This window comes from Eretmochelys imbricata, chromosome 3, assembly GCF_965152235.1.
Source record: "Eretmochelys imbricata isolate rEreImb1 chromosome 3, rEreImb1.hap1, whole genome shotgun sequence".
Lineage (NCBI taxonomy): Eukaryota > Metazoa > Chordata > Testudines > Cheloniidae > Eretmochelys > Eretmochelys imbricata.
Window position 1 is genome coordinate 159518624 of NC_135574.1, and position 19007 is coordinate 159537630.

A 19007-nucleotide genomic window follows, 5' to 3' on the forward strand; every position below is an offset into this window, starting at 1 on the left:
GGGGGAACAGCGTGGGAGGGGCCGGGGGCAAGCCTCCCGGGCCAGGAGCTCAGGGGCCGGGCAGGAGGGTCCCACAGGCCATAGTTTGCCCACCTCTGGTTTATAAAATGCTCTGGGATCCTTGCGGATGAAAAGTACCATGTACAGTGAAACCTGTGCTAATGATCAGCTGGGTAGGGTGGGCACCTTCCCTAAGGTCCAGTAAAATCTCTGGCCTCGAGAGAGTTCCTCTCTATTAATTGCAGTGTGTTATACACTGTAGCTACCCAGCAGTCCCTTTGGCAATTAAGGGGTCTCACGATAACTACAGGGACCGTAATGACCTGGCTAGTGTGTGTGTATGCGACAAGCTCCCACCTTGCTGCAGAGGGAATGAAAGAGGAGCTCCTGCCCACCCGCTATTGGGAGGTCCAGCCTTGGACCTTGAAAAAGAAGCGGATGACTGATATAAGGCTCAAACCCTCTCAGCTTCTTTGCCCCAAGGCCACTTCCTTCACCTCTTCCCAAAGTACTTCCCTCATGACCCAGAAGGATTTACACGGTCTGTTGCGTAACAGCGTCTCGCTCTCCAGCCAAACTTCCCCTTGTTGGGAGTGCTGTCTTCAGGCTTTCTTAGACGTCCAGGAGCAAAAGTCCAAATAAATAACAAAATCCAGACGAAACAAGCTTCCCCTTCCTGGGGTTTCTTCTTCAGCCTTCTGGGCTTGCATGGCCATTTAACAGACCCTCTTATCAGTTTTCCCTCTTAAGTGGGAAGGGATCTGGTGGTATCTTCTGGCCCCTTCATAGAATTCTTTGCTGTGATAGCCTCTAAGGCTCAGCTGTCCCTCCAGACTTCAATTCCCAGCAGAATGGGTGTGACCAAAACCAGGGTGGTGCTGGATCCAGCTGCCCCACTACCCCCTAGTGGATGCATATGAACTGCTCACTGAGGTATCATAGACCCTATACCAGTAACAGAAAAAAATTCTCCTCTAGTTCAAGTAGCAGGGTCTGAGTTTTTGGAGCAAGGGGGTCTTAGGTCTTTCTCTTCCATCCCTGGAGATCTGATTGGCTATGCTGTACAGCATAGTGACAACTGTCTGACGTGGCCAGGGATTTCTGACAGTGCTACTATCCCTCACAAAACAGCGTAATAATCTGCATGCACCTGTGTGTCTAAACAGAGAGAAGTCAGGGATGGGATGGAGCTCCCAGAGGCCCTAGCTCTCTCCAGCAAGTGCTCTCTGCCAGTTGAGCCAAACGAACACCTCCCCCCAGCACAGAATCCTGAGTATGTCCCACAATTCCTTACCAGCCACGCAGCACAGCAAGATAACAGCATGCAGCTCTGGATTAGCTTTCTGCTCACATCCGCTAGTCATCAATTTAGTCCAATTACGCATGATCACAGAGGTGTCTCGCAACAGGACGGGGTAAATCAAATAGAGAAATCCACTGGATGCTCCTCCTGCCCCTCTCCTCTTCTCAGGCAAAATGCCCCCATTTCAATACACCTCCTACCTATCTCTGTGTCTCTCGCTCACCTTTCCAGGCTGGGCAGAGTGCTGCACTCCATCCTCCTTTATCTGTAGGAGGCAGGCCGTTCTAGTGGAGCTACTTCCTCTTTTATTTGTTCTTTGAGCACAGCACTTGGCATCTGGTCTCCAGACAACTGCTCAAAAGTAAGCCTTGTCATTGAATACACTTCTCCTTGCCACTTGGCTGCATCTGCAAAAAGATGATTGAGGTCATCTTGTTTCTCTTCCTCATACGACAAGCCAAACAAGTGTCTGTGCACGTCAGTCCCTCTTCTACCCTTGGCCCTAATTGCTTGTTGACTAAAATGCCTGCAGCTGCTATTAGGGGCAATGCAGGACAGGGTGGGGGGTGGACTGAGCCTGGGGCTTGGAGTCAGGAACTCCTGAGTTCTGATCCCTTGTTGTGTGGCCATGGCTCCAGAGTTGCCAAGCGCCTATAGCTGCCATGTGACTTGCGTGACTTCATCGCTTCATGTCAGTTCTTCTCGCCGTATAATGGGGATCATATGGCAGGGGTGTTGCAAGGGCTCACTAATTCAGGTCTGTAATGTGCGCAGTATTAGTAGGAAAACCTGACTGTGCCTGGCTGGGATTCCTAGCGCTTCGCATGTAGGATGGCAAAGAAGAATTTACCCATGGGAACAATGCAGTGGCTAGTCTATCCGCTCTCTTCCCGCCCTCCCATACTTTGAAGGAATGTTTCCATTGATTGTGCTGAAGCCCATGCATCATGGTGCCCTGCAAAGCCAAAATCTCTCTCTGTGTTGCTGGGGTAGAGTGTTATAAATATTGGCCAAGGTCCAGATGGCCATACTCACTTGTGGCCAGTTTGTCTTACATCTGTGTAGTCACATTAGTTCAAATGGCAGTAATTCCTACCAAAGAAGCATTTTACACCAACTTTGCACAGGACTAAATGACAGTGTGAGATACAAGGCTGTGGAGAATGAGGCCCTGAATAAAGCTGGTTTGTCAGCAGGAGAATCAGGCCCAGCAAGTGCAAATAGCTGCCTCAGCTTCTGCCTTAGCAGTCAAAGGAGATCCCACAGTGTAAAGTGATTGCTCGCATAGTGAGGGAGAGTTTTTTCATGGGGAATTACTGGGGTTCTCCTTCATCTTCCCTGTCATCTCAGGCTATAGACCTTGGTTTATTCCTCAGAAAAGGAGTGGTCCAGAAACCTCTTCCCCCAGGATTTACTCAAAGGGATGCTGCTGAACCTAACTCCAATTAATTTTTGGTGGGTCTGCATTTCCACATAGTTTCAGGCTGCCTGCCAGGCCTGAAAGTGCTGCAAGAACATGAACACTTCCTTCCTTGCACTATTTCCAACCCGGACAGGCAGTTTCTGAAACCTCAGCCTGGCATCATAATCCCAGTGCAACTTTACAGCCTTGGGAGATTCAGATAAATTTCATAAAATCAATGCAGTGTTTAGGTGCAAGAGGAACCCAACCGCCCTCACTTTTGAAGCTTCCCCACTACTAATGATGTTTACTCACCCTCTTTACCGCTCTCATATCTTGGGACTGACATGGCTACACATACACTGTATACCTACTTTTAAAAAGCATCGGGATTGGACTGCAGTGGTTCCAAACAATCTGGAAACTGTAGGGGACAATTTCCTGGTGCAAGTGCTGGAGGAACCAACTACGGGCGGAGCTCTTCTTGACCTGCTGCTCACAAACCAGGAAGAATTAGTAGGGGAAGCAAAAGTGAATGGGAACCTGGGAGGCAGTGACCGTGAGATGGTCGAGTTCAGGATCCTGACACAAGGAAGAAAGGAAAGCAGCAGAATACGGACCCTGGACTTCAGAAAAGCTGACTTTGACTCCCTCCGGGAACTGATGGGCAGGATCCCCTGGGAGAATAACATGAGGGGGAAAGGAGTCCAGGAGAGCTGGCTGTATTTTAAAGAATCCTTATTGTGGTTACAGGGACAAACCATCCCGATGTGTAGAAAGACTAGTAAATATGGCAGGCGACCAACTTGGCTTAACAGTGAAATCCTTGCTGATCTTGAACACAAAAAAGAGGCTTACAAGAAGTGGAAGATTGGACAAATGACCAGGGATGAGTATATAAATATTGCTCGGGCATGTAGGAATGAAATCAGGAAGGCTAAATCACACCTGGAGTTGCAGCTAGCGAGGGATGTTAAGAGTAACAAGAAGGGTTTCTTCAGGTATGTTCGCAACAAGAAGAAAGCCAAGGCAAGTGTGGGCCCCTTTCTGAATGAGGGAGGCAACCTAGTGACAGAGGATGTGGAAAAAGCTAATATACTCAATGCTTTTTTGCCTCTGTCTTCACGAACAAGGTCAGCTCCCAGACTGCTGCACTGGGCAGCACAGCATGGGGAGGAGGTGGCCAGCCCTCTGTGAAGGAAGAAATGGTTCGAGACTATTTAGAAAAACTGGACGTGCACAAGTCCATGGGGCCGGATGCGTTGCATCCAAGAGTGCTAAAGGAGTTGGCGGATGTGATTGCAGAGCCATTGGCCATTATCTTTGAAAACTCATGGTGACTGGGGGAAGTCCCGGATGACTGGAAAAAGGCTAATGTAGTGCCCATCTTTAAAAAAGGGAAGGAGGAGGATCCTAGGAACTACAGGCCCGTCAGCCTCACCTCAGTCCCTGGAAAAATCATGGAGCATGTCCTCAAGGAATTAATTCTGAGGACACTTAGAGGAGAGGAAAGTGATCAGGAACAGTCAGCATGGATTCACCAAGGGAAAGTCATGCTTGACTAACCTAATTGCCTTCTATGATGAGATAACTAGTTCTGTGGATGAAGGGAAAGCAGTGGACGTGTTATTCCTCAACTTTAGAAAAGCTTTTGACACGGTCTCCCACAGTATTCTTGTCAGCAAGTTAAAGAAGTATGGGCTGGATGGATGCACTACAAGGTGGGTAGAAAGTTGGCTAGATTGTCGGGCTCAACGGGTAGTGATCAATGGCTCCATGTCTAGTTGGCAGCTGGTATCTAGCGGAGTGCCCCAAGGGTCAGTCCTGGGGCCGGTTTTGTTCAATAGCTTCATTAATGATCTGGAGGATGGTGTGGATTGCACCCTCAGCAAGTTTGCAGATGACACTAAACTGGGAGGAGTGGTAGATACGCTGGAGGGCAGGGATAGGATACAGAGGGACCTAGAAAAATTGGAGGATTGGGCCAAAAGAAATCTGATGAGGTTCAACAAGGACAAGTGCAGAGTCCTGCACTTATGACGGAAGAATCCAATGCACCGCTACAAACTAGGGACCGAATGGCTAGGCAGCAGTTCTGCAGAGAAGGACCTAGGGGTGACAGTGGACGAGAAGCTGGATATGAGTCAACAGTGTGCCCTTGTTGCCAAGAGGGCCAATGGCATTTTGGGATGTATAAGTAGGGGCATTGCCAGCAGATCGAGGGACGTGATCATTCCCCTCTATTCGACGTTGGTGAGGCCTCATCTGGAGTACTGTGTCCAGTTTTGGGCTCCACACTACAAGAAGGATGTGGAGAAATTGGAGAGAGTCCAGCGAAGGGCAACAAAAATGATTAGGGGTCTGGAACACATGACTTATGAGAAGAGACTGAGGGAACTGGGATTGTTTAGTCTGCGGAAGAGAAGAATGAGGGGGGATTTGATAGCTGCTTTTAACTACCTGAAAGGTGGATCCAAAGAGGATGGATCTAGACTATTCTCAGTGATAGCAGATGACAGGACAAGGAGTAATGGTCTCAAGTTGCAGTGGGGGAAATTTAGGTTGGATATTAGGAAAAACTTTTTCACTAGGAGGGTGGTGAAACACTAGAATGCGTTACCTAGGGAGGTGGTGGAATCCCCTTCCTTAGAAGTTTTTAAGGTCAGGCTTGACAAAGCCCTGGCTGGGGTGATTTAGTTGGGGATTGGTCCTGCTCTGGGCAGGGGGTTGGACTAGATGACCTCCAGAGGTCCCTTCCAACTCTGATATTCTATGATTCTATGAATCTAATCCAAGTGACACTGCAGTGTTCTGGGATATTACCCTTTTCTACAGTAGTGCATCTCTGTGAGACAGTCTGGTCCAAATCCAGTCCTGGCAGAAATGGGTACAATTCCTGTTCATCTCGGTAGGAGATGCACCTACTTGCTCCCGATCTCAGCAGGATCTCATGTGTTTACCCAAGCTAGGCTAGTCTGGCTCCTTTTAGCTTCTTCAGCAGGTATGGTTGTGAAACTGTTTCCCCCTTGTCCAAAAGGACTCTCTCATCGTCTCCCTTGTTCACACTGTAGAATCTCCTTCTAACATTATAGCTGCTTTAACCTCATGACCTGTGGTGTGAGGTCAGCCAGGCATTAATCAGTTCACGGCCACTCTCAGTCTTCCAGAGCACTGTGAACAAAGGATGGTGGAAGCACCACTCACAAGTAGTCACAAGCCTGTCAAGCCACAGATGTAGCCATGTGATCAGCTAGTTGGCTTGTCCCCCAGGCTGGACTTTCAGCAGTGGCTCAGAGACCTGAGTGCTGGATCACCAGTGAAGCCACTAGGAGGTACCACACAGAAAGCAGCATAAGTGTCTTTCAGCTTCACTTGGAAGGTTTGCATTAACACACTTCCCTCTACTCCGGTAGGGCAACAGCATCACAGATAGACACACAGGTCTAGTAGGCAGCCCAACACAATGCTGTGATCTCCAAGTCAGAGATAAGTTAATATGCTTTGGAGCCTACTGAGCGTCTACAGCGAGACACCTGCACTGAGTTTTCACGAGGGATCCACAGGTCCCATTGCGGTTAGCACCTCTGAAAAACCAGGCCACTTATTTTTGTGCGCCCAGGTGTTGGCTGAAGCCTTTAAAGAAAGAAAAGCGCAGAAATGGGAGAGGGAAGCACAATGCTGAGCTGGTTATAAAATCATAAAGGTCCACATTTATTTATTTATTTTGATAAAGAACTAGACCTCTTTTGGAATAGTCCAGCTGCAGATGGCAGCAGAATTGAGGCTTTCAGGGGTCATTCACTTCTGCAGGCAAAAATCTTTCACCTGTAGGAGAAGGGGATTGCCCACTTTAGTTCCCCAATGGGGCAGTGTCCTAGGACCACCACTCCCCCACACACCTGAACGTTAGAGACATCCACCTCAATTTTGGTTTGAAATCCCTATGCTGGCAGCAGTCAGAGAGAGGGTGACCCTTCCTCTTTACTTTGGCTGCTTTACCTGATCATCTTTCAAGAAGTCATTCCAAGTTGGAGGTGTCTGAGATATTAGAGGTGCATCAGCAATGAAGTGTGTCCCAAGCCAATGTGATCATTAGAGGTTTAAGAGCCACAATGGCCAGATGGGTCCAGTATAGCTTACAGCATATTCCCATTTGTTACTATTTAATTGCACATAATACTTGTTCATTGATTTTCAGTGGAGCTAGCTAGGAATCAGAAAGCATGATTAGCACTGAACCAGGGATTACTCACATGTGAGGATTGTTCTTTAATTTTATTACCCTATTGCACCTCAGGCCAAGAGCAGTTTGCTGTATCTCCACACGTTTCTGCTAGAGGGCAGTAGAAACTGTTACTTCTGCCAGGACCCGCTGGTCCTGCTTTAATATTGTTGTTTTTAGGCTGTCAATGAAGGCCCGGAAGAACATTACACTGTTCATTAGGTAACACCTTTCTGCTGTGAAAATCTTGCTCAGTAAGAAGTGAAGTAGCAGTGGAAATGGAGATTAGAAAAATATATGTGATTTCAGAGGGAATTAGCATGGAGTGAATTAAACAGGGGAAAGGAGAGTAAGAGAAGAGGAAAACAAGAGAAAATGATAAAGAAGCAATTGTGTCTAATTTGTAAACACCATTAGTCAAAATCCTTTGAGATGGGCCCCCAGAGGTGATGACCGTAATAATAGTGAAGGTGTGGTCAATCCCAATAGTAATAAAGTGTCCCCACCAATGTTCCCTCTAATTTTTGACAGGCCGTGTGCGCAAAAAATGTCTTCTGTGCAAATTTTTGACAGGCTGTGTGCGCAAAAAAATTCTTCTGTGCAAATTGTGCTTCTGTGCAAATTTTTGTGTGCATGGTGTTTCGCCGTGTGAGCGGGGTTTAGGATCTGTGTGCACACGTGCACAGCTTAGAGGGAACATTGGTCCCTACCTTCTTCAATCTTAATTTCAGTTCAACAGGTTTTTCACTATTGATTGCTTTTGTACATCCCCCTCCAAACCATCTGCACCCCAAACATTGCAATGGTTGGTGAGTGCATGAGAACCTGAAAGAAGAGCTGACTAGACAAGTTCTGCTGTTCAAGCTGGGAGAAGTACAAAAGGTAAGTAAATGAACTGTACAACGGTGGAAGAGAATAGGAAATTCACAATTCATTGTCAGTATTCTGTGGTATTATTGCTAACTCGGATAATAAGAGACTTTGATCATTTTTAATTATATGAGCCAAATTGGAGGTCTTTGAGTAAAAAAAGGAAGGGGTCTCTTGTGTCTTAGGCAATGGATTGGGGTCAGAAGATTGTGGTTCAATTCTGAGCTCTACCACTAACTTTCTGTGTGCCCTTGGGCAAGTCACTTACTCTCTGTGTGTCTCTGGTTCCCCATCTGATTAAAAAAGGGATAATATCCTTCATTCAATCTTTTGGTGCTCCAGGTCCCCATCTATAAAGTGGAGTTAATAATATCTCCTTTCTCCTACCTTTTATCTGTTTTTTTCTATTGAGAGTTTCGGCTTCTTGAGGCCTTTTATTATGTGTATGCGTGATGGGGTGGAGTAGGCCCGGAGGCCCCTTGCTGAAGGCCTCAGTGTCCTGCCACACTCATCCCAGGAAAGCAGCAGTGGAGCTAAATCCTCCAAGCAGCCTATAGAGACTGCACAGGAAGCAGCCAATCAGGGAGAGGCAGCAAGGGGCTAGCCAATCAGAGTGTTGCAGGCTAGTATAAAAGGAGCTTTAGTGCAAACCCCAGTCAGTTCTTTGCTGGAGCCAGAGGAGTATTGCTGATACTCCTGGTTGGCAAAAGGGAACTGCAGCACTATGGACAGCTCAGTACTGGCAGGGAGTGAGAAAGAGCTCCTCGCTGGTTGGCTGGGCCTGAACATAGAGAAGCCTTGAGGTAAGAGTGAAGCTTTGGTGATGGCTGGGGCTGTGGGGAAGTGGCCTAGGGGACTGAAAGCAGTTTTGTTAAAGGGATATGGGAGGGTGAGTGGCTGCTATTCTTAGGGTCCTTAGGCTGGGACTCAGAGCAGTGGGTGGGCCTGGATCCCCCCCCCCCCGCGCCCAACCAATAGTCCACTGGAGAAGTGTCCTATAATTATTAGAGCATAAGCTTTCGTAGCCCACAAAAGCTTATGCTCTAATAAATTTGTTAGTCTCTAAGGTGCGACAAGTACTCCTGGTCTTTTTGCGGATATAGACTAACACGGCTGTAACTCTGAAACCTGTCCTATAATTGGACCGCAATAAGCCCCCAGCAGGGGATCTGAATTACTTAGTGGCCCAGCTGGGTCTAGGGCAAAACCATTGCCTCCAGGGAGGAAGCCCTGGGTTACAGCCTGATACCAAGGCAGGGACTGTTTAAAGCCTGCAGCCACACCTGACCAGAAGGGGTGCTTGGGAGATGTGTGTGCCATGCTGTTACATTATGTACAGTGGCTAGCACTATGGGGCCACAATCTTGGTTGTGATCTGAAGGTGCTACTGTACTATTATAGTAAGTGTAACTCAGTGAGGACTTTTGAAATTGTACTTTTTGTTTTTGTTTTTAACTTGACACCATCCCTTTTATGTCCAAGATAGCGAATGTGTGAGATGCTGGAGGACTGAGCATGGTCCATGCTTTCAGGTAGAAGGAGGCTAAAAGGCTGCTATGGAGTGGGAAGGAGGGTGTCTATATGCCACTGGCCATGATTTGTTTCTGTTGGGCCTCCTGGCTTCCTGGGAAGTAGTGGGGATATGATGGGGTCCTGTCCATAAGCACTATTGGCATGACATTGATTTGAAAGGTCTTTCTTCTTTAGTGTCTGATACCCAATAAGGACTTATTTAGAAGCGTTTGATCGGGTAACAAGTATGTTTTCAAGCCATAATCCCATGACATTTATTAGGCACGTGACTATGGCTTGAAAACATATTTTTATCTGCACTCCCTGAGTGAAAGATCACACTTTGTCATACAACTGTCTGATTTAGCACTGTGAATAACATGCTGTCAATTGGATCCCTTGAAACATTTGCTTGTCAAGTACTTTTCATTCGGTTGTCTGATTTCCTTCAAATGTCACTGATTACCCAGCCTGAGCCCATTTTATGGGGCCTAAAAGAAGAGGTTCCATACCCAAATTTAGAATCTGTGAGCGAGGTATACGGATGGACATAGAAGACTAGAACAAAACAGGTGCCCCCTTTAGAATCATTTGGTTAGCTAGGGTCCTAATGAACCTTGAGCAGAGCCCTTTGGAGCCTCTGTATTAGGCTGAGAATGTGTTGCATATTTTGCTGCAGCTTTTGATAAGCCAAAGTGATCAAGTGTGTGTTGTGAATTAAGATCTCTGCAACTGGAGTGCTTCCTGGAGAAGGCTGGGGATAAAGGTCATCCAGAGACACACTGAAACCACCAGTAGACCTTTAAATAATACAGATGTCAGACAAAATTGTGCTGTAGCTTGCCTTTAACCTATGCTCCCTAAACGTTTACTTCTAATTTAATTTTCTTAACTGCATTACAGTGTACTTCGTAATTACAGCAGGGAAACACTTGAGTTGTAATATATATATATATATTTTAATCTTTCTCAAATTATTCTGGTAGGCTCTGTACCAGCTAACTCTCCTGGCCTAATTTTATACTAGCTTTATGTAAGTGAGTACAAGCTGTTTGGCAAACCCTTTAACAAATCCTTCAACTGATGGAAAACTAAAACTGCAAGGGTGAGATTAGGAGACCCTTAATCACATTGAGGATCACTTTACCCCTTGAGTAGTGCCATTGAAATCAATGGGACAACTTCCAGATGCCACTCAGTATGAGTAAGGGTGTTAAGAGCCGATGTAAAGAGGAAGCCATTTATAGTGCACAAGTTTTATTGGTCCTACAAAACTCAGCAACTATGCCACATTGTTAGTTTCATAGGCATGGGAAGTAGAGGTGCGGGGGTTGCTACAGCACCCCCAGGTTTTGCACCCAGTGCCCCAGCTGCTGGCCCCTGCCCCCACCCAGCTGCCAGCGCTGCACGTGGGGTCCTGCCTGGCCGCTGGCCCCAGGCCTGGGGTTTCCACTGCCAGCCCTGGGGATCCTGCCCAGCTGCTAGTCCTGCATGCAGGGTTCCGGCTGCTGACCCCACACCTGGGGCTCCACACCCACCCCCAGCTGTGGCCCCAGGTGGGCTGGGCACTGGCTACTGCAAATCCACTTTATATCTGTGGATAGCTGCATCTGCGGACATAAATTTTGTATCCGCGCAGGGCTCTGCTTGTTGGGCAGAGTGGACGCAGCATGTTACAGGAGAGAGACATACCATGTTCTCTCATGGAGACTTACTTGTCTTCCTCCTTCCTTTTGCTGCTTTTCCTTCATTTAAAATAAAAGCCATTCAGAGTGGAAAGGACATAAGTTTGCTCTTTGTTTCTGGATGTGCATAGCAGTGGAGATTGTTAAAGGAATTCACAAAGCACAGTTCAGGGCAATTACTGCACTGGCTAAAAGATGCCTGATCAGTAGCAACCACTGCACAACAGGAAAAACATCTACAATTTACAATGTGTGGGGCCACGGACACTAAGATATATTAACAAGTGCTTCACGTAACCCCAGCCTCTTCCAATTGTGACAAAACTCAATGAGTTTCTGACTTCTTCCTCAGATATGCCCTCAAAGAGCTCGGCACACAAAGAATCCCTTTATGTAAGCTCCAGGTCCCCTGATGACTATAGTTCCCAGATCATTCTAACAATCCCTTCCCTAGAGTGCACCTGTCTTTAGATAGCGATGCACCTACTTATAAAAGACTTTAGCTAAGAACATTAATGTGGAATGAACAAAAGCCCTTTGGAATTCTAAATACAGATCCCAATAGAGCTCAGTCCAGAATGGGACAGTGGCTGGGCACCCAAAGGAACAAAGCCCTTTTGCTTTAACCATGTATTTATTCAAGATGGTGGTTGTTCAGGTTTTGGTCCTAGGCTTACCTTTCATTCTGCCCCTTAATGATGGTCTTGTCACCGCAAGGCCTGGCTTCAGTGTGAATGTTTATTTGCATCATCCATTTTAGTGACTCGTATTTGTTAGATGTATTTGCTTTCAAATTGAATGTGATGTGCCCCAGGTGCTACAGCCAGGGGTACTGCACAAGCAATAAAAGCTTGGAATTGCCTTCTGTACAGGATGATAATAACGTGCGTGAAATGGTAGCAGGCTCCATCTGAGCCCCCGAAACCACTTATTATTGTTTGCCCTGTATGTCTCCTTCTATATGGTGCTGATGAGAATGCATTAGGTCCTAGTATACCATTCTAACAGCATGGATGGGAAACAGGAAGGATTGTTGTATAGTTGGGCATTGGACTTGGATTTGTAGAGCTCTGGGTTCAATTCCCAGCTGTGTCACAAACTCCTGGTGCGTGTCCTTTGGCATGTCATCTCTCTATGCCTGATAGACTTTAAGGTCAGAAGGGACCATCATGATCATCTGGTCTGACTTCCTGCACATCACAGGCCACAGAACCTCACACCCACTCCTGTGATAGGCCCATAATGTCTGGCTGTGTTACTGAAGTCTGCAAATCTTGATTTAAAGACTTAATGTTACAGAGACTCTACCATTTACTCTAGTTCAGGGGTTCTCAAATTGGTTGAATCCCCTCGGAGTCATGAGGTTATTATATGGGGGGGGGGGGGAGGGAGGGTCATGAGCTATCAGTCTCCACTCCAAACCCTGCTTTGCCTCCAGCATTTATAATGGTGTTAAATATGTGTTTTTGATTTACAAGGGGGGTTGCATTCAGAGGCTTGCTATGTGAAAGGGGGTCACCAGTATAAAACTTTGAGAACCACTGCTCTAGTTCAAACCAGCAAATGACCCATGCCCCAGGCAGTTGAAGGCGCAACCTCCCCAGGGTCTCTTTGCCAATCTGCCCTGGGGATAAATTCCTTCCTGACCCCAAATATGGCAATCAGTTAGACCCTGCAAATGTGGGCAAGACCTACCAGCCAGACGCCTGGGAAAGAATTCTCTGTAGTAACTCAGAGCCTCCCCATCCAGTGTCCCATCTGCAGCTATTGGAAATATTTGGTAACAGCAGTCACAGATTGCCTAGTGTGGCACATGGACCATCTCATCATACCACCCGCTCCATAAACTTATCAAGGTTTAGTCTTGAAACTAGTTAGGTTTCTTGTCCCCACACTGCTCCCTCTGTAAGGCTGTTCCAGAACTTTACTCCATTCCCTATATGTGAGATGGAGATAATACTTCCTTTCTTCCCAGTGTGTCTTGTCTATTTAAACTGTAGGCAGGGATGGTCTCTTACGATGTATTTCTACAGTGTCTAGCCCAATGGGGCCCTGAGTTTGGGAGGAGCCTCTAGGTGCTACTATAATACAAATGAAAAGCAAAGAATTATTTTCACGCCCTCAGATGGAAAGAACGAGCCTCCCAAACATTGATGGAAAAAGTGAAGTTCTGCTCTTAAAGTGAATCTGTAACAACAGCATGGTGGGGTCCCACATTTGTTGCTTCTCATGATATCCAAATGAAATGTGCTCAGCTTGCAAGTAAAAGGATGTATTAACTTTATCGCTACCAGCGCTGCAAACACATCCTGGTATCTGAGAGCAAGGCTGGGTTTTTCTCCATCACCATTAATAAAGGATCCACCAGGTAAATTAGGCCATGAGTTACACCTGTGCAATCCCATTGTCTTCACATTATACCCTGAGATGGGGTAGTGTGCCATTGATAGCAATAGTACCTAGTGGTCAGCCCACCCTACCATCTGGCTTGGACTCTTCTGAACCCTTAAAGGGCCAGTAGAAATATATAGAAACCTAAGGGTCCGTGGAATGAATGGGAATTGGGGAAGGAATCTGGAGACTACCTTTTAAGGCCTGAAACCTTACAGAGGAGGCAGGGCAAGGCTCCCCCCTTGCCCAACCCGTTGGGCGAAGCTGTGCAGCATAAGGCTGCCTTCCTCCTCCCTCATGGCAGGCAGACGCTGCCAGAAGGCTGGCCTGCTGAACTCTCCAGATTGGAAAGCTAATTGGGAATGGGGGACAGTTGAAGGAAGCTGGTGAAGCCTTGAAGGTGACTCCTCTAAGGCAAGAGGCCAGAGATCTGAACCCCAGCTCCAGAGAGAGGGCTGAAGGGGAACTCCTGTTGGGAGGAGGAGGGTAATATTGGCTACCCTAAGGCAGAGTGACTGTCAGGTGTAACCAGTCCCAGAGAGAGGGCTCAGAGGGAGCTCCTGCTCAAAGGAGAGAGAGAAGGACTGATCTAAGGGAAGAGGCAGAGAAAATGGTAGCAGTACAATCCCACTGCTGCAGGGAAGAGCCAAGGTCAGCTTTTAGGAAACCTCTGTAGCTGGCCCCAGGAAATGCTGTGGGGAACCACCAAAGTCAAGGTGGGTGGGGAATCGGACCCTGCAGATCTTATGACGATACTAGTGAGTGAGGTAAAGGTAAGAGTGTGTGATGTTGCACCCCATAAGGCTTTATGGAAATATGCTTATGAATGTAAATATGACATAACTGGAATATGTTTTATGCTACATATGCCATGTGACATCTATGTAAAGGTTATGATCTACTGAATCTATTCATCCTATTAGTATGCATTTATCGTTTTTGTATTTGAAATTATGAATATTGGCTGTGTACTTGTTTGGTGTGTGTGGTGTTTTTTTGTTTTTTGTTTAAAGTAGCCTTAGTAAGGCATTTGGTCAGCTTCTTTAGAGAGGAATGTACAAGTTAAGTGTTTCTTGATTGGGCACTTAAGCTGACAGTAGACCTTGATAGATGCCAATCCACATCTGAGCTTTCCTGGCTATGTGGCTTGGCCTGTAAAGTTCTGAGTCATGCATGGACATGTGACTTGCCCATGTGACTCCAATACTCCATTTTGTTGCTGTAATTCTGCAGAGGTGGAGGGAAGGGTTTAGACCCACAAGGAGAAACTATATAAAGCCTTGGGAGACCCCTCCATTTTGTCTTCAGCTGCCTTAAGAGACCCTCTCCACCCCCCAAAGGATACCTGAAAGAAACTGGAACAAATGACAGTAAGCTCGGGGGTGATTGCTGGACCTGGACTAGAAGGAGACTAGCCTGTAAAAGAAGGTTACTGGAACATCTGAGGGTGAGCCTTCATCTGTAATCACTTTTTTTAACCTATTAATTAACCCAGAGTATATATTAATACCTGGGGGGCAAACAGCTGTGCATACCTCTCTATTCATGTTATAGAGGGCAGACAATTTGAGTTTACTCTGTGTAAGCTTTAAAATGGCTTTATTGGGGTTTGGCCCCCATTGGGAGCTGGGCATCTGAGTGTTAGACAAGAACACTTCTTGAGCTGTTTTTTTTTTTTTTTTTTTTTCAGTTAAGCCTGCAGCTGTTGGGGGACGTGGTTCAGACTTGGGTCTGGGTTTGCAGCAGATAAGCGTGTCTGGCTCAAGCAAGGCAGGGCACTAAGTCCTAAGCTGCCAGGGAAACAGGCTCAGGGGTAGTCTCAGCACATCAGGTGGCAGTCCCCAAGGGGATTTCTGTGATCCAACCTGTCACAGAGCAGCCCAGGGAAAATGCTGAGGCATTGACAGAACAGGTCTTAGCCACCTAAACAGGGTCTCTGGGTTGGAAGCCAGAGGAGAAGGTGGGTCTTCCCCAGAGGTGAAAGTGGACTAGTACGGCATACCGGCAAGAGCCGGTACACAGTCGACCATACTGGCAGGGGGCAGCTTCCCCAGGCCCACGGTTTAAAGGGCCCAGGGCTCCCGTCAGTGGCTGGAGCCCCAGGCCTTTTAAATCACCGCTGGAGCCCCGGGGTAGCAGAGGTGGCCTGGGGCTCTGGCCACCACTACCACAGTGGAGCCCCAGGCCCTTTAAATCGCTGCCGGATCCCCAGGGCTCCTGGCCGCCGCTGCTACCCCATGGCTCCAGCAGCAGGGCTCTGGTGGTGATTTAAAGGGCCCAGGGCTCTGGCCACCGCTACCGCAGTGGAGCCCCAAGCCCTTTAAATCTCAATTTAAAGGGCCTGGGAATTTAAAGGCCCTGCCTCTTTCAGTTGAGGCCCCGCCCCTTGCTCAGGACTCCAGCGTACCCGTAAGTCCTTTAAGTTACTTTCACCCCTGGTCTTCCCCTGCCTCTCCCGAGACCAGGAGGGGAAGCATGAATGTCAAGAATAAAAAGCCAAGAATGACAAATGTCAGAGACTTGAGAGCCAGGCCTGGAAGTTGTTAGATTTTGAGTTTATTTTCTGGACCTCTCTGTTAATCTCCAGCAGGGGGCATGGACTGAGTGGTGACTTGGCGTGAGGGCTAGGCCATGTACAACACTTGACACCAGAATGACCAGAGGCGGTGCTTGACCAGAAAAAGCCTGGCAACACCAAACCCAGGCACAGGGAGGTACTCTGGAGGTGAGAGGCATGGTGACTTCCCCTCAGGGACACCTTCAATGCAAATGATTTGGAGCTTATTAAATGATTCTGCTGCTAGAAGGGATAGATGGTGACTCACTGTTGCTTAGCTGGGCTGGCCCTGCAGGGCTCACAGGAGTAAAAAGCAGCAAAAGTGGACTTTTGTCACTAAAGTCAGCTATAGGGCTTGAATACAAGCAGCTGATCTGCTAGGTTAGATGGTGCCATTTTCCCACTTCAGAATAGAAGCACACTTTTAGGCCTTCTTAGCAAGGTTGTTGTGGGGCTAGATGAGAGAGAGAAGCATTTTGCTTGGATGTAAAAGTGGATAACTAGAGCGATTACAGTACATGGATAATTCAGTGCACAGCCTGGCTCAGAATGGCGATTGGGCTAAAGGGCAATGAGCCATGATACTGATGGGGCTTCTGGGGAAATAATTGCCTCATTCAGCTGAATGAGGCAATAACCCCAGACTGCTATTGAGAATGGCGCCTAAAATCAGGATTGTTCAGAATGGGCTTCTCCGCAGAAGGCGTAATTCAGTTTGAGAGATTGTACTCGAGTCAGGCCACCATTAGAAGTCAACAGGAGTAGGGCCTGAGTAACGCCCCAGGGTGAACTGGTGACCGCTCTCCTTGTCAATGAGGTGGAGGGTTGTAGAACCCCACATGAGAGGTCCCAGAGGATGTATGCCACAGGGGGAAGCACTTCGCACCACACCCTGAGGAAGAAAATGGATTCAGCACACAACCCCAGCAGACTTCAGGGAGCAGGAGTCCAGCCCTTTGTCTCCTTTGCTGTGGCACCATCTCCCAGCTCCTTGGCAGTTCCCGTCCACTGTAGCTGTCCTGCCGGGAGCTTCCTAGCCAATGCCTACCCAGTGGAACTTCCTGGAAAACTGCAGGGTGGAGCAGCTCAGCAGAAAGCTAATACAGAGTACAGAGAGCCACTGTTGCAGAAACAGCTTTCCTCCCTCTCCTTTGCAGGGGGAGGGGAAGATCCATGTGAGGAAGGTGCTCATGGCATATCCAGGCCCTAAGTAAAAGCTCTGGATCTGTCCCTGTACACATCTGAATGTGATGATGGCAAAATGTTTATCCTGGAAAATAAACAGAAATATCCTAATCAGTGACTTGAGCCCTACAAGTCCAGCATTTTATACACTCACAACTTCTTAGGAAGTCGCTTACTCGCTTGCTTGCTTGTTTATTACACACTGAGTGTTTTTATTACACACTTAGCCTCTGGCTAAGGCTTCCATCCAAGAAGAGGGGTGGAGGGGAGCAATGCCTTACCATATGCATCCTTGAAGGGAACAAGAGGCAGAGAAGAAATGTACTGAATGGAGTTTCAGAGGGTCCCAAACAACCTCAGCTTGGTATTCCAGTTCTGCTGGGTGATGGCTTCGTTACTGTTGCATCAGTAGATTATAACATTGAGTCAAGGTGATGCAGAGTCAGAACACCTTACTGCAACGACTCTGTGTCTCTCTGCAAGCACGTTCAGCAATGATATGGCCCAGCAGCTGTTCAAGGCTGGGCACCTCTGCTCTAAACAATAGTGAGAAACTGCTGAGCACAGGCATGTTCTAAAGGATGCTTTCAGATTTGTTCTTTTACCCTGCGGCTATATGGTGCAAGCACTGCTCTGGCTGCAAGCAATGCTTCCGCTTTTCTCCCTGGGAGCTGCTGTGGAACTTGCAATATTGCTGAGATAAACGCCTGACCTGATGTGCTTGAACTGTCTCCTCTCCACTTCAGCTGTTACAGAGGGCAGCATTTCCCTTTTGGATATTCTCCTGGGGTGTCTGTCCTGCCTAACTGAGCCCTACTTTCTTGTCCTCCCTCCCTGTCCTTTTGGGAGGTGGGAAGGTGTTAAACACTGAGCCAGCAGGGGAGGGGAGGGGAAAAAAAAGACCTTGTCCACAAAGATGCAGCTTGAACTCCAGCTACTTTAATAAACTTTAGCAAAGCCTTGATACTGTCTCACATGACCTTCCCATAAACAAACTAGGGAAATGCAACCTAGATAGAGCTACTATAAGGTGGGTGCAAAACTGGTGGGAAAACTGTTCCCAGAGAGTAGTTATCAGTGTTATCACAGTCATGCTGAAAGGGCATATAGAGTGGGGTCCTGCAGGGATCAGTTCTGGGTCCAGTTCTATTCATCAATGGTTTAGATAATGGCATAGAGAGTACATGAAAGTTTGCGGACGATACCAAGCTGGGAGGGGTTGCAAGTCCTTTGGAGGATAGGATTAAAATTCAGAATGTCTGGAGAAATGGTCTGAAGTATATAGGATGAAATTCAATAAGGACAAATGGAAAGTGTTCGTTCCTAAGTGGACTAATCAGTTGCACACCCATAAAATGGGGAAATGACTGCCTAGGAAGGAGTACTGCGGAAAGGGGTCTGGGGGTCATAATGGACCACAAGCTAAATATGAGTCAACAGTGTAATGCTGTTGCAAAAAAAAAAGTGAACATCCTTCTGGGCTGTTCTAGTAGGAGTGTTGTAAGCAAGACATGAGAAGTAATTCTTCCTCTCTCCTCTGCGCTGATTAGGCCTCAACTGGAGTATTGTGTCCAGTTCTGGGCACCACATTTCAGGAAGGATGTGGACAGATTGGAGAGAGTCCAGAGAAGAGCAGCATCGTTAAAGGTCTAGAAAACATGACCTATGAGGGAAGATTGAAAAAATTGGTTTTGTTTAGTCTGGAAAAGAAAAGATTGAGAGGGGACATGATACGTTTTCAAGTTTGTAAAAGGTTAGAATGAGGAAGAAAAATTGTTTTTCTTAACTTCTGAGGATAGGACAGGAAGCAATGGGCTTAAATTGCAGCATGGGAAGTCTAGGTTGGACATTAGGAAAAAAAATCCCAACTGTCAGGGTAG

At 47.2% G+C, this 19007-nt stretch overlaps 1 protein-coding gene across 1 annotated transcript in view; it reads right to left on the minus strand.

The window, feature by feature from the left end:
• Positions 1 to 15283: 15283 nt before the first annotated feature.
• Positions 15284 to 19007, minus strand: part of BROX (BRO1 domain and CAAX motif containing) — a 493186-nt gene continuing 489462 nt past the window's right edge. The window contains exon 14 of the transcript XR_013345715.1: positions 15284 to 15299. The gene's annotated coding sequence lies outside the window, so the exon portion shown is untranslated. The remainder of the gene's footprint in view (positions 15300 to 19007) is intronic.